This window comes from Oncorhynchus keta, unplaced genomic scaffold, assembly GCF_023373465.1.
Source record: "Oncorhynchus keta strain PuntledgeMale-10-30-2019 unplaced genomic scaffold, Oket_V2 Un_contig_7046_pilon_pilon, whole genome shotgun sequence".
Classification (NCBI taxonomy): Eukaryota; Metazoa; Chordata; class Actinopteri; order Salmoniformes; family Salmonidae; genus Oncorhynchus; species Oncorhynchus keta.
This window is the reverse complement of record NW_026289222.1, coordinates 44,501-58,986: the sequence shown is the minus strand read 5'-3', so window position 1 is coordinate 58,986 and position 14,486 is coordinate 44,501. Positions and strand designations below refer to the sequence as shown.

Sequence of the window (14,486 nt, the reverse complement as noted above, 5' to 3'; positions counted from 1 at the left end):
TGTCCTACCTACCACCAGCGTATCCTATAGATGTGTCCTACCTACCACCAGCGTATCCTATAGATGTGTCCTACCTATCCACCAGCCACCAGCGTATGGATCTTATAGCTGTGTCCTACCTACCACCAGCGTATCCTATAGATGTGTCCTACCTACCACCAGATGTGTCCTACCTACCACCAGCGTATCTTATACCACCAGCGTATCCTAGATGTGTCCTACCTACCACCAGCGTATCTTATAGCGTGATGTGTCCTACCTACCACCAGCGTATCTTATAGATGTGTCCTACCTACCACCAGCGTATCCTATAGATGTGTCCTATCCTACCACCAGCGTATCCTATAGATGTGTCCTACCTACCACCAGCGTATCCTATAGATGTGTCCTACCTACCACCAGCGTATCCTATAGATGTGTCCTACCTACCACCAGCGTATCCTATAGATGTGTCCTACCTACCACCAGCGTATCTTATAGATGTGTAGATGTGTCCTACCTACCACCAGCGTATCCTATAGATGTGTCCTACCTACCACCAGCGTATCCTATAGATGTGTCCTACCTACCACCAGCGTATCCTATAGATGTGTCCTACCTACCACCAGCGTATCCTATAGATGTGTCTATAGCGTATCCTATAGATGTGTCCTACCTACCACCAGCGTATCGTATCTTACCTAGCTGTGTCCCTACCACCAGCGTATCCTTATAGATGTGTCCTACCTACCACCAGCGTATCCTATAGATGTGTCCTACCTACCACCAGTATCTACCTACCTACCACCAGCGTATCCTATAGATGTGTCCTACCTACCACCAGCGTATCCTATAGATGTGTCCTACCTACCACCAGCGTATCCTATAGATGTGTCCTACCTACCACCAGCGTATCTTATAGATGTGTCCTACCTACCAGCCCTATAGCTGTGTCCTACCTACCACCAGCGTATCCCTACCTACCACCAGATAGCTGTGTCCTACCTACCACCAGCGTCCTATCCACCAGCGTATCCTAGATGTGTCCTACCTACCACCAGCGTATCCTATAGATGTGTCCTACCTACCACCAGCGTATCTTATAGCGTGTGTCCTACCTACCACCAGCGTATCCTATAGATGTGTCCTACCTACCACCAGCGTATCCTATCCTATACCCTACCTACCACCAGATGTGTCGTATCCTATAGATGTGTCCTACCTACCACCAGCGTATCCTATAGATGTGTCCTACCTACCACCAGCGTATCTTATATCCTATAGCTGTGTCCTACCTACCACCAGCGTATCTTATAGATGTGTCCTACCTACCACCAGCGTATCTTATAGATGTGTCCTACCCTATAGATGTGTCCTACCTACCACCAGCGTATCCTATAGATGTGTCCTACCTACCACCAGCGTATCCTATAGATGTGTCCTACCTACCACCAGATGTGTCGTATCCTATAGATGTGTCCTACCTACCACCAGCGTATCCTATAGATGTGTCCCTACCACCTACCACCAGCGTATCCTATAGATGTGTCCTACCTACCACCAGCGTATCCTATAGATGTGTCCTACCTACCACCAGCGTATCCTATAGATGTGTCCTACCTACCACCAGCGTACCTACCAGCGTATCTATAGATGTGTCCTACCTACCACCAGCGTATCCTATAGATGTGTCCTACCTACCACCAGCGTATCTTATAGATGTGTCCCTACCACCAGCGTACCTACCACCAGCGTATCCTTATGTGTGTCCTAGCGTGTGTCCTACCTACCACCAGCGTATCCTATAGATGTGTCCTACCTACCACCAGCGTATCCTATAGATGTGTCCTACCTACCACCAGCGTATCCTATAGATGTGTCCTACCTACCACCAGCGTATCCTATAGATGTGTCCTACCTACCACCAGCGTATCCTATAGATGTGTCCTACCTATCCTATAGATGTGTCCTACCACCAGCGTATCCTATAGATGTGTCCTACCTACCACCAGCGTATCCTATAGATGTGTCCTACCTACCACCAGCGTATCCTATAGATGTGTCCTACCTACCACCAGCGTATCCTATAGCTGTGTCCTACCACCAGCGTACCACCAGCGTATCTTATAGCTGTGTCCTACCTACCACCAGCGTATCCTATAGATGTGTCCTACCTACCACCAGCGTATCCTATAGATGTGTGTCCTACCTACCACCAGCGTATCCTATAGATGTGTCCTACCTACCACCAGCGTATCCTATAGATGTGTCCTACCTACCACCAGCGTATCCTATAGATGTGTCCTACCTACCACCAGCGTATCCCTACCTATAGCGTATCTATAGATGTGTCCTACCTACCACCAGCGTATCCTATAGATGTGTCCTACCTACCACCAGCGTATCTTATAGATGTGTCCTACCTACCACCAGCGTATCCTATAGATGTGTCCTACCTACCACCAGCGTATCCTATAGATGTGTCCTACCTACCACCAGCGTATCCTATAGATGTGTCCTACCTACCACCAGCGTATCCTATAGATGTGTCCTACCTACCACCAGCGTATCTTATAGATGTGTCCTACCTACCACCAGCGTATCCTATAGATGTGTCCTATCCTATAGATTATCTTATAGCTGTGTATCCTACCTACCACCAGCGTATCCTATAGATGTGTCCTACCTACCACCAGCGTATCCTATAGATGTGTCCTACCCTACCACCACCAGCGTATCCTATAGATGTGTCCTACCTACCACCAGCGTATCCTATAGATGTGTCCTACCTACCACCAGCGTATCCTATAGATGTGTCCTACCTACCTACCACCACCACCAGCGTATCCTATAGATGTGTCCTACCTACCACCAGCGTATCCTATAGATGTGTCCTATCCTACCTACCTACCACCAGCGTATCCTATAGATGTGTCCTACCTACCACCAGCGTATCCTTATAGATGTGTCCTACCTACCACCAGCGTATCCTATAGATGTGTCCTACCTACCTACCTACCCTATAGATGTGTCCTACCTACCACCAGCGTATCCTATAGATGTGTCCTACCTACCACCAGCGTATCCTATAGATGTGTCCTACCTACCACCAGCGTATCCTATAGATGTGTCCTACCTACCACCAGCGTATCCTACCAGACAGAGATGTGTCCTACCTACCACCAGCGTATCCTATAGATGTGTCCTACCTACCACCCTAAGCGTATCCTATATCCTATAGATGTGTCCTACCTACCACCAGCGTATCTTATAGATGTGTCCTACCTACCACCAGCGTATCCTATAGATGTGTCCTACCTACCACCAGCGTATCCTTATAGATGTGTCCTACCTACCACCAGCGTATCCTATAGATGTGTCCTACCTACCACCAGCGTATCTTATAGCTGTGTCCTACCTACCACCAGCGTATCCTATGTGTCCTATGTGTCCTACCTACCACCAGCGTATCCTATAAATGTGTCCTACCTACGTATCCTATAGCGTATGTGTCCTACCTACCACCAGCGTATCCTACCTACCACCAGCGTATCCTATAGATGTGTCTACCTACCACCAGCGTATCCTATAGATGTGTCCTACCTACCACCAGCGTATCCTATATAGATGTGTCCTAGCGTATCCTATAGATGTGTCCTACCTACCACCAGCGTATCCTATAGATGTGTCCTACCTACCACCAGCGTATCCTATAGATGTGTCCTACCTACCACCACGTATCTTATAGCGTGTCCTACCTCCACCAGCGTATCTTATAGATGTGTCCTACCTACCACCAGCGTATCCTATAGATGTGTCCTACCTACCACCAGCGTATCCTATAGATGTGTCCTACCTACCACCAGCGTCCTATAGATGTGTCCTACCTACCACCAGCGTATCCTATAGATGTGTCCTACCTACCACCAGCGTATCCTATAGATGTGTCCTACCACCACCAGCGTATCCTTATAGTCCTACCTGTGTGTGTCCTACCACCAGCGTATCCACCAGCGTATCCTATAGATGTGTCCTACCTACCACCAGCGTATCCTATAGATGTGTCCTACCTACCACCAGCGTATCCTATAGATGTGTCCTACCTACCACCAGTATCCTATAGATGTGTCCTACCTACCACCAGCGTATCCACCAGCGTATAGATGTGTCCTACCTACCACCAGCGTATCTTATAGATGTGTCCTACCTACCACCAGCGTATCCTATAGATGTGTCCTACCTACCACCAGCGTATCCTATAGATGTGTCCTACCTACCACCAGCGTATCCTATAGATGTGTCCCTACCACCAGCGTACCTATAGCGTATCCTATCCTATAGATGTGTGTCCTACCCTACCACCAGCGTATCCTATAGATGTGTCCTACCTACCACCAGCGTATCCTATAGATGTGTCCTACCTACCACCAGCGTATCCTATAGATGTGTCCTACCTACCACCAGCGTATCCTATAGATGTGTCCTACCTACCACCAGCGTATCCTATAGATGTGTCCTACCTACCACCAGCGTATCTTATAGATGTGTCCTACCTACCACCAGCGTATCCTATAGATGTGTCCTACCTACCACCAGCGTATCCTATAGATGTGTCCTACCTACCACCAGCGTATCCTATAGATGTGTCCTACCTACCACCAGCGTATCCTATAGATGTGTCCTACCTACCACCAGCGTAGCGTATCCACCAGCGTATCCTAGATGTGTCCTACCTACCACCAGCGTATCCTATAGCTGTGTCCTACCTACCACCAGCGTATCCTATAGATGTGTCCTACCTACCACCAGCGTATCCTATAGATGTGTCCTACCTACCACCAGCGTATCCTATAGATGTGTCCTACCTACCACCAGCGTATCCTATAGATGTGTCCTACCTACCACCAGCGTATCTTATAGCTGTGTCCTACCTACCACCAGCGTATCCTATAGATGTGTCCTACCTACCACCAGCGTATCCTATAGATGTGTCCTACCTACCACCAGCGTATCCTATAGATGTGTCCTACCTACCACGTATCAGCGTACCACCAGCGTATCCTATAGATGTGTCCTACCTACCACCAGCGTATCCTATAGATGTGTCCTACCTACCACCAGCGTATCCTATAGATGTGTCCTACCTACCACCAGCGTATCCTATAGATGTGTCCTACCTACCACCAGCGTATCCTATAGATGTGTCCTACCTACCACCAGCGTATCCTATAGATGTGTCCTACCTACCACAAGCGTATCCTATAGATGTGTCCTACCTACCACCAGCGTATCCTATAGATGTGTCCTACCTACCACCAGCGTATCCTACCTACCACCAGATGTGTCCTACCTACCACCAGCGTATCCTATAGATGTGTCCTACCTACCACCAGCGTATCCTATAGATGTGTCCTACCTACCACCAGCGTATCCTATATAGATGTGTCCTACCTACCACCAGCGTATCCTATAGATGTGTCCTACCTACCACCAGCGTATCCTATGTGTCCTAGCGTATCCTATGTGTGTCCTACCTACCACCAGCGTATCCTATAGATGTGTCCTGTGTCCTACCACCAGCGTATCCTATAGATGTGTCCTACCTACCACCAGCGTATCCTATAGATGTGTCCTACCTACCACCAGCGTATCCTATAGCTGTCCTATAGATGTGTCCTACCTACCACCAGCGTATCCTATAGATGTGTCCTACCTACCACCAGCGTATCCTATAGATGTGTCCTACCTACCACCAGCGTATCCTATAGATGTGTCCTACCACCAGCGTATCCTATAGATGTGTCCTACCTACCACCAGCGTATCCTATAGATACCTACCACCAGCGTGTGTCCTACCTACCACCAGCGTATCCTATAGATGTGTCCTACCTACCACCAGCGTATCCTATAGATGTGTCCTACCTACCACCAGCGTATCCACCAGCGTATCCTATAGATGTGTCCTACCTACCACCAGCGTATCCTATAGATGTGTCCCTACCTACCACCAGCGTATCCTATAGATGTGTCCTACCTACCACCTAGCGTATCCTATAGCTGTGTGTCCTACCTACCACCAGCGTATCCTATAGATGTGTCCTACCTACCACCAGCGTATCCTATAGATGTGTCCTACCTACCACCAGCGTATCCTATAGATGTGTCCTACCTACCACCAGCGTATCCTATAGCTGTGTCCTACCTACCACCAGCGTATCCTATAGATGTGTCCTACCTACCACCAGCGTATCCTATAGATGTGTCCTCCTACCACCAGCGTATCAGCGTGTCCTATCCACCAGCGTATCCTATAGATGTGTCCTACCTACCACCAGCGTATCCTATAGATGTGTCCTACCTACCACCAGCGTATCCTATAGATGTGTCCTACCTACCACCAGCGTATCGTATCTTATAGCCACCAGCGTATCTTATAGATGTGTCCTACCTACCACCAGCGTATCCTATAGATGTGTCCTACCTACCACCAGCGTATCCTATAGATGTGTCCTACCTACCACCAGCGTATCCTATGTCCTAGATGTGTCCTACCTACCACCAGCGTATCCTATAGATGTGTCCTACCTACCACCAGCGTATCCTATAGATGTGTCCTACCTACCACCAGCGTATCCTATAGATGTGTCCTACCTACCACCAGCGTATCCTATAGATGTGTCCTACCTACCACCAGCGTATCCTATAGATGTGTCCTACCTACCACCAGCGTATCCTATAGATGTGTCCTACCTACCACCAGCGTATCCTATAGATGTGTCCTACCTACCACCAGCGTATCCTATAGATGTGTCCTACCTACCACCAGCGTATCCTATAGATGTGTCCTACCTACCACCAGCGTATCCTATAGATGTGTCCTACCTACCACCAGCGTATCCTATAGATGTGTCCTACCTACCACCAGCGTATCCTATAGATGTGTCCTACCTACCACCAGCGTATCCTATAGCGTGTGTCCTACCTACCACCAGCGTATCCTGTGTCCTACCTACCACCAGATCCTATAGTGTGTCCTACCTACCACCAGCGTATCCTATAGATGTGTCCTACCACCAGCGTATCCTACCACCAGCGTATCCTATAGATGTGTCCTACCTACCACCAGCGTATCCTATAGATGTGTCCTACCTACCACCAGCGTATCCTATAGATGTGTCCTACCTACCACCAGCGTATCCTATAGATGTGTCCTACCTACCACCAGCGTATCCTATAGATGTGTCCTACCTACCACCAGCGTATCCTATAGCTGTGTCCTACCTACCACCAGCGTATCCTATAGATGTGTCCTACCTACCACCAGCGTATCCTATAGATGTGTCCTACCTACCACCAGCGTATCCTATAGATGTGTCCTACCTACCACCAGCGTATCTTATAGCTGTGTCCTACCTACCACCAGCGTATCCTATAGCGTATCCTATGTGTCCTACCTACCACCAGCGTATCTGTGTCCTACCTACCACCAGCGTATCCTATAGATGTGTCCTACCTACCACCAGCGTATCCTAAAGATATAGATGTGTCCTACCTACCACCAGCGTATCCTATAGATGTGTGTCCTACCTACCACCAGCGTATCCTATAGATGTGTCCTACCTACCACCAGCGTATCCTATAGATGTGTCCTACCTACCACCAGCGTATCTTATAGATGTGTCCTACCTACCACCAGCGTATCCTATAGATGTGTCCTACCTACCACCAGCGTATCCTATAGATGTGTCCTACCTACCACCAGCGTATCCTATAGATGTGTCCTACCTACCACCAGCGTATCCTATAGATGTGTCCTACCTACCACCAGCGTATCCTATAGATGTGTCCTACCTACCACCAGCGTATCTTATAGATGTGTCCTACCTACCACCAGCGTATCTTATAGATGTGTCCTACCTACCACCAGCGTATCCTATAGATGTGTGTCCTACCTACCACCAGCGTATCTGTGTCCTATAGATGTGTCCTACCTACCACCAGCGTATCCTATAGATGTGTCCTACCTACCACCAGCGTATCCTATAGATGTGTCCTACCTACCACCAGCGTATCCTATAGATGTGTCCTACCTACCACCAGCGTATCTTATAGATGTGTCCTACCTACCACCAGCGTATCCTATAGATGTGTCCTACCTACCACCAGCGTATCCTATAGATGTGTCCTACCTACCACCAGCGTATCCTATAGATGTGTCCTACCTACCACCAGCGTATCTTATAGATGTGTCCTACCTACCACCAGCGTATCTTATAGATGTGTCCTACCTACCACCAGCGTATCTTATAGATGTGTCCTACCTACCACCAGCGTATCCTATAGATGTGTCCTATAGATGTGTCCTACCTACCACCAGCGTATCCTATAGATGTGTCCTACCTCCTACCTACCACCAGCGTATCTTATAGATGTGTCCTACCTACCACCAGCGTATCTTATAGATGTGTCCTACCTACCACCAGCGTATCTTATAGGATGTGTCCTACCTACCACCAGCGTATCCTATGTGTGTGTCCTACCTACCACCAGCGTATCTTATAGATGTGTCCTACCTACCACCAGCGTATCTTATAGATGTGTCCTACCTACCACCAGCGTATCCTATAGCTGTGTCCTACCTACCACCAGCGTATCTTATAGCTGTGTCCTACCTACCACCAGCGTATCTTATAGATGTGTCCTACCTACCACCAGCGTATCTTATAGATGTGTCCTACCTACCACCAGCGTATCTTATAGATGTGTCCTACCTACCACCAGCGTATCTTATAGATGTGTCCTACCTACCACCAGCGTATCTTATAGCTGTGTCCTACCTACCACCAGCGTATCCTATAGATGTGTCCTACCTACCACCAGCGTATCCTATAGATGTGTCCTACCTACCACCAGCATATCTTATAGCTGTGTTCTACCCATTAGTCTAACACTACCCCACCCCACCCACCCACGTCTCACACACCTGTACGTGGCACAGAGCTGGTAGGTGGCAGCGTGGTACAGCTGGAGGGTGTTGGTGTGGTCGTCCAGGGTCCACACTGCCTCATCCCCCCACAGACAGGGGCTGGAGGCCAGGGCCTGTATGGAGGATGGTGGGTCGTAGGGGTCCAGACGATGCACCGCCTGGAGGGTCCGGCAGTCGATCACCAGCAGGCCTGGACCATGGGAGTACCACAGCTGGGAGGAAGAGCGAGGTGGAGATAAGATTTACACTTTATGATAACAATTCATATTACCAGAGTTTAACCCAGTAACATTGTAATGAGGTTACCGGTATTTCACTACTGTACACAATTATTTACTATTTCATCATTGGACATTGTGGTATACAGGTATATTGAAATATATCAGAATATCTAGATAGATAGATAAATAGATACATTTTGATATATCGGCATATTGATATATCTATTCCAACCTGGGATCCACTGTGGACCAGGACCATGCTCCTGACTGGGTAGGGTCTCTGTCTGGGGTCAGAGTCCTCCATCCCAAACATGGTCATATTGAGGGTGTGAGAACACAGGTAGGTCTCTCCTTCTACAGGCATGTCATCCATTAGAGAGTACACTGCCACCAGACCGTCTGACATCCCCATGAAGACACACGCCTGGGTCTGCTTGGGTGGGAGGAGACCAGAATGTTAGGTTGTGGGGGTGTAAACGGAATGGAGAGTGGTTGAAGGGACGTGGAGAGGGAGAGAGAGACAGAGATAGTAAAGATATCAACAACACATCCCAACCTTGATAAAGACTGAAGACTAGATGAAAAGCATGAACGGAGGTGAAAACATTCTTGTTTACTAAGTTAGAATAGAGAGCGGGGCAGTAAAAAGACTGCACTGCTGCAGTAAATAATACAACCAGTAAATCAATCTACTGTACGGTCTTATAATTTAAGTGTAAATATGAGTTTGATAGCGTTCGTCATTCCCAAACATATTTACATGTCATACAACCAGGTCAGCGGCTAAGTGTCACTGTAGAATGTTTTCCCCAGAGTTGTTCCTCCCACGACCTCGCAGTCCCCCTAGCAACTACCAGCGGTTGTTCTACTGTTGTCCTACAGCAGGACTGTTCTACCTGGACAGCTGACTTCAGTGGAGGAGGGGTTTCTGGGAAGGAGGGAAAGATCAAAGGGGGCTCCACGTCTACTATTGTAAAGTGACTATTCTACTGGATGTCATAAGGTGAATGCACCAATTTGTAAGTCGCTCTGGATAAGAGCGTCTGCTAAATGACTTAAATGTAATGTAATGTAAATGCAGTGTGACACCCTGAACAGCCGACGTGTCAGAAATATGTTACATAGAGCTATGGTACTTTGGGGCTGTTGCTTCTGTCAAAGTTCAAACAAATGGAACTATCCAACACTTCTGCGCCCCTTCTTCGAGGCAAGCAAATCAAAGTGCCTTGCAGGTATAATGTGAGAGAACCTTTAGCTCCTTATCCCCAGACAGACAGCAGGCTCCACGAGGTCAGACAACACCTGGACTACCCCAGCCACAGGACACTTCAAAGGGCTGAGGGTCTAGGGAGAGGGGGGTGAAGGGGAGGTGGGGGGGCAGACAGGCAGTGCTCCTGTAAAAAGGCAGTGATCACTAGAAGCACTGAAAGCGTCATGTTGACACAAAACTAATTTACACTTTGAAATGACTTGGCCATTGACTTTTCCTAAATAAGTATATTTAACACAGCACAGCTGATGGCCCATCTAAACTATATTGAAATACATTTTACACATAATAATAGAGTTAGCCTAAACACAAGATTAAGTTGACAATAGTCTGATGGGTGACAATATTAACAATAGTCAAATTGTATATGAAGAGATGGACTAGTGCAGCTTGGAATTGATACAGAGGCAGGGAAACAGAGCAACAAAAAGTGTCTTTTTAAAATCCCCCTACAGCAGACGTAGGGGGATTCAGCCACTGCCCCATTTTAGTCAGTCGGATGGTCGGGGAGGCAGAAAAAATTAAAAAATATACAAGTTTGTATTCTAATGTTACCTTCATAAACACAACCAAAGGAAAAATTTTCGGGATGCATATATTAAATGGATTTATACTGTTTGAATGTTCTTGGGGCGGCAGGGTAGCCTAGTGGTTAGAGCATTGGACTAGTAACCGAAAGGTTGCAAGTTCAAATCCCTGAGCTGACAAGGTACAAAATCTGTCGTTCTGCCCCTGAACAGGCAGTTAACCCACTGTTCCTAGGCCGTCATTGAAAATAAGAATTTGTTCTTAACTGACTTGCCTAGTTAAATAAAGGTAAAATTAAAAAATTAAAATAAAAAAAGACGCGCCATTGGCTCAGAGTGGGACCGCTCGAGGGCTGGCATTTCTACTGTTAAGAGGACCGTAAAACCTCTTACCACAGTAGCTGTGTTAGTTAATGATGGTCAGAACGCAAATAAATCCCTACAAACGGTGAAAACAGTCAGGCAGTTAGATGGTACCGTATTATTATCAACTGCTGTTCTGTTACTGTATAAACACTGTACAGAGATAAGAGAACACAGATTATCCAGTGTATCAGAGTTACATTGGGGTTTAGTAGATGATGGAACAACAATGGGTTGGGTTCCCATAATTCTTTCTCACACAGATCCATGTAATCATGTATGGTTGTCTGGGGCTACAACAACAATGTGTATTGTTGGGGTTACTGGTGGACCGGTTCGGGAACTACTGGTCTAGGAGATGGTTTGAGATAGGGTTGTCACGGTAGCAGTATCGCGATAAGTCTGGTAGCAAGGAAACAAAACATGATGCGGATTTCAATTCTAAAGGAAAACAATCCTAATCTTGGAAACAAAGAGCATTATGTTATCACCCAGAGTCAAATGTGTTTATTTTCTAAGCTATACACAATACTGTATGAAAGGTTCCTAAAGGACCAAATAGTAGTCTGCTTCATGTGTTCGCCATGGAAAATCGAGTATGGTATTATTGTGATACTGGTATCATGACAACCATACAGGGCAGTAGTGAACAGTATGTTACATGGTCTCTGGTGGGCACGGGGAACAGACAGGTGACAACAGTAGGACAGGACAGTTGCATGGTCTCTGGCGGGCACGGGGAACAGACAGTTGACAACAGTAGGACAGGACAGTTACCTGGCCTCTGGTGGGCACGGGGAACAGACAGTTGACAACAGTAGGACAGGACAGTTACCTGGTCTCTGGCGGGCACGGGGAACAGACAGTTGACAACAGTAGGACAGGACAGTTACCTGGTCTCTGGCGGGCACGGGGAACAGACAGTTGACAACAGTAGGACAGGACAGTTACCTGGTCTCTGGCGGGCACGGGGAACAGACAGTTGACAACAGGAGGGGAACAGACAGGTGACAACCAACAGGAGAGTTACCTGGTCTCTGGCGGGCACGGGGAACAGACAGTTGACAACAGTAGGACAGGACAGTTACCTGGTCTCTGGCGGGCACGGGGAACAGACAGGTGACAACAGGAGAGTTACCTGGTCTCTGGCGGGCACGGGGAACAGACAGGTGACAACAGGAGAGTTACCTGGTCTCTGGCGGGCACGGGGAACAGACAGGTGACAACAGGAGAGTTACCTGGTCTCTGGCGGGCACGGGGAACAGACAGGTGACAACAGGAGAGTTACCTGGTCTCTGGCGGGCACGGGGAACAGACAGGTGACAACAGGAGAGTTACCTGGTCTCTGGCGGGCACGGGGAACAGACAGGTGACAACAGGAGAGTTACCTGGTCTCTGGCGGGCAGGGGAACAGACAGGTGACAACAGGAGAGTTACCTGGTCTCTGGCGGGCACGGGGAACAGACAGGTGACAACAGGAGTTACCTGGTCTCTGGCGGGCAGAACAGACAGGTGACAACAGGAGAGTTACCTGGTCTCTGGCGGGCACGGGGAACAGACAGGTGACAACCAGGAGAGGTGACAACAGGAGAGTACCTGGTCTCTGGCGGGCAGAGGAACAGACAGGTGACAACAGGAGAGTTACCTGGTCTCTGGCGGGCACGGGGAACAGACAGGTGACAACAGGAGAGTTACCTGGTCTCTGGCGGGCACGGGGAACAGACAGGTGACAACAGGAGAGTTACCTGGTCTCTGGCGGGCACGGGGAACAGACAGGTGACAACAGGAGAGTTACCTGGTCTCTGGCGGGCAGGGGAACAGACAGGTGACAACAGGAGAGTTACCTGGTCTCTGGCGGGCACGGGGAACAGACAGGTGACAACCAGGAGAGTTACCTGGTCTCTGGCGGGCACGGGGAACAGACGGTGACAACAGGAGAGTTACCTGGTCTCTGGCGGGCAGAGGGAACAGACAGGTGACAACAGGAGAGTTACTGGTCTCTGGCGGGCACGGGGAACAGACAGGTGACAACAGGAGAGTGGTCTCTGGCGGGCACGGGGACACAACAGGGAACAGACAGGTGCACGGGGGAACAGACAGGTGACAACAGGAGAGTTACCTGGTCTCTGGCGGGCAGAGGGAACAGACAGGTGACAACAGGAGAGTTACCTGGTCTATGGCAAGCACGGGGAACAGACAGGTGACAACAGGAGAGTTACCTGGTCTCTGGCGGGCACGGGGAACAAACAGGTGACTATAGCAGGACAGGAGATCTGTTTCTGGGGCTGGCTCAGTGGACACATCTCCTTTAGACTGTAGATGAACACTTCCTGCTCCTAGAACACACACACACACACACACACACACACACACACACACACACACACACACACACACACACACACACACACACACACACACACACACACACACACACACACACACACACACACACACACACACGTATGTACAGTTGAAGTCGGAGGTTTACATACACTTAGGTTGGTGTCATTAAAACTAGTTTTTCAACCACTCCACACATTTCTTGTTAACTAACTATAGTTTTGGCAAGTCAGTTAGGACATCTACTTTGTGCATAACACAAGTAATTTTTCCAAGAATTGTTTACAGACAGGTTATTTCACTTATAATTCACTGTATCACAATTCCAGTGGGTCAGAAGTTTACATACACTAAGTTGACTGTGCCTTTAAACAGCTTGGAAAATTCCAGAAAATTATGTCATGGCTTTAGAAGCTTCTGAGAGATCAAAATTGACATAATTTGAGTCAATTGGAGGTGTACCTGTGGATGTATTTCAAGGCCTACCTTCAAACTCTGTGCCTCTTCGCTTGACATCATGGGAAAATCAAAAGAAATCAGCCAAGACCTCAGAAAAGATTGTAGACCTCCACAAGTCTGGTTCATCCTTGGGAGCAATTTACAAATGCCTGAAGGTACCATGTTCATCTGTACAAACAATAGTACGCAAGTATAAACACCATGGGACCACGCAGCCGTCATACCGCTCAGGTAGGAGACGCGTTCCGTCTCTTAGAGATTAATGTACTTTGGTGCGAAAAGTGCAAATCAATCCCAGAACAACAGCAAAGGACCTTGTGAAGATGTTGGACGAAACG

The 14,486-nt window shown here is 48.2% G+C and overlaps 1 long non-coding RNA gene and 1 pseudogene across 2 annotated transcripts in view; both read right to left on the bottom strand.

The window, feature by feature from the left end:
• The window catches only part of LOC127926167 (leucine-rich repeat serine/threonine-protein kinase 1-like), a 66,557-nt pseudogene that overhangs the window by 11,154 nt on the left and 40,917 nt on the right, over window positions 1-14,486 (bottom strand). Inside the window, exons 6-11 of the transcript XR_008123507.1 lie at window positions 13,516-13,520; window positions 13,341-13,391; window positions 13,191-13,248; window positions 12,992-13,087; window positions 9,419-9,619; window positions 8,963-9,177 (exon numbers count right to left, since the gene is read on the bottom strand). The product of XR_008123507.1 is annotated as a leucine-rich repeat serine/threonine-protein kinase 1-like (transcript). The remainder of the gene's footprint in view (window positions 1-8,962; window positions 9,178-9,418; window positions 9,620-12,991; window positions 13,088-13,190; window positions 13,249-13,340; window positions 13,392-13,515; window positions 13,521-14,486) is intronic.
• LOC127926171 (uncharacterized) lies at window positions 12,050-12,923 on the bottom strand. Its single transcript, XR_008123512.1, has 3 exons — window positions 12,878-12,923; window positions 12,685-12,734; window positions 12,050-12,181 (listed from the first exon to the last, which is right to left on the bottom strand). It is a non-coding gene; the product is annotated as an uncharacterized LOC127926171 (long non-coding RNA).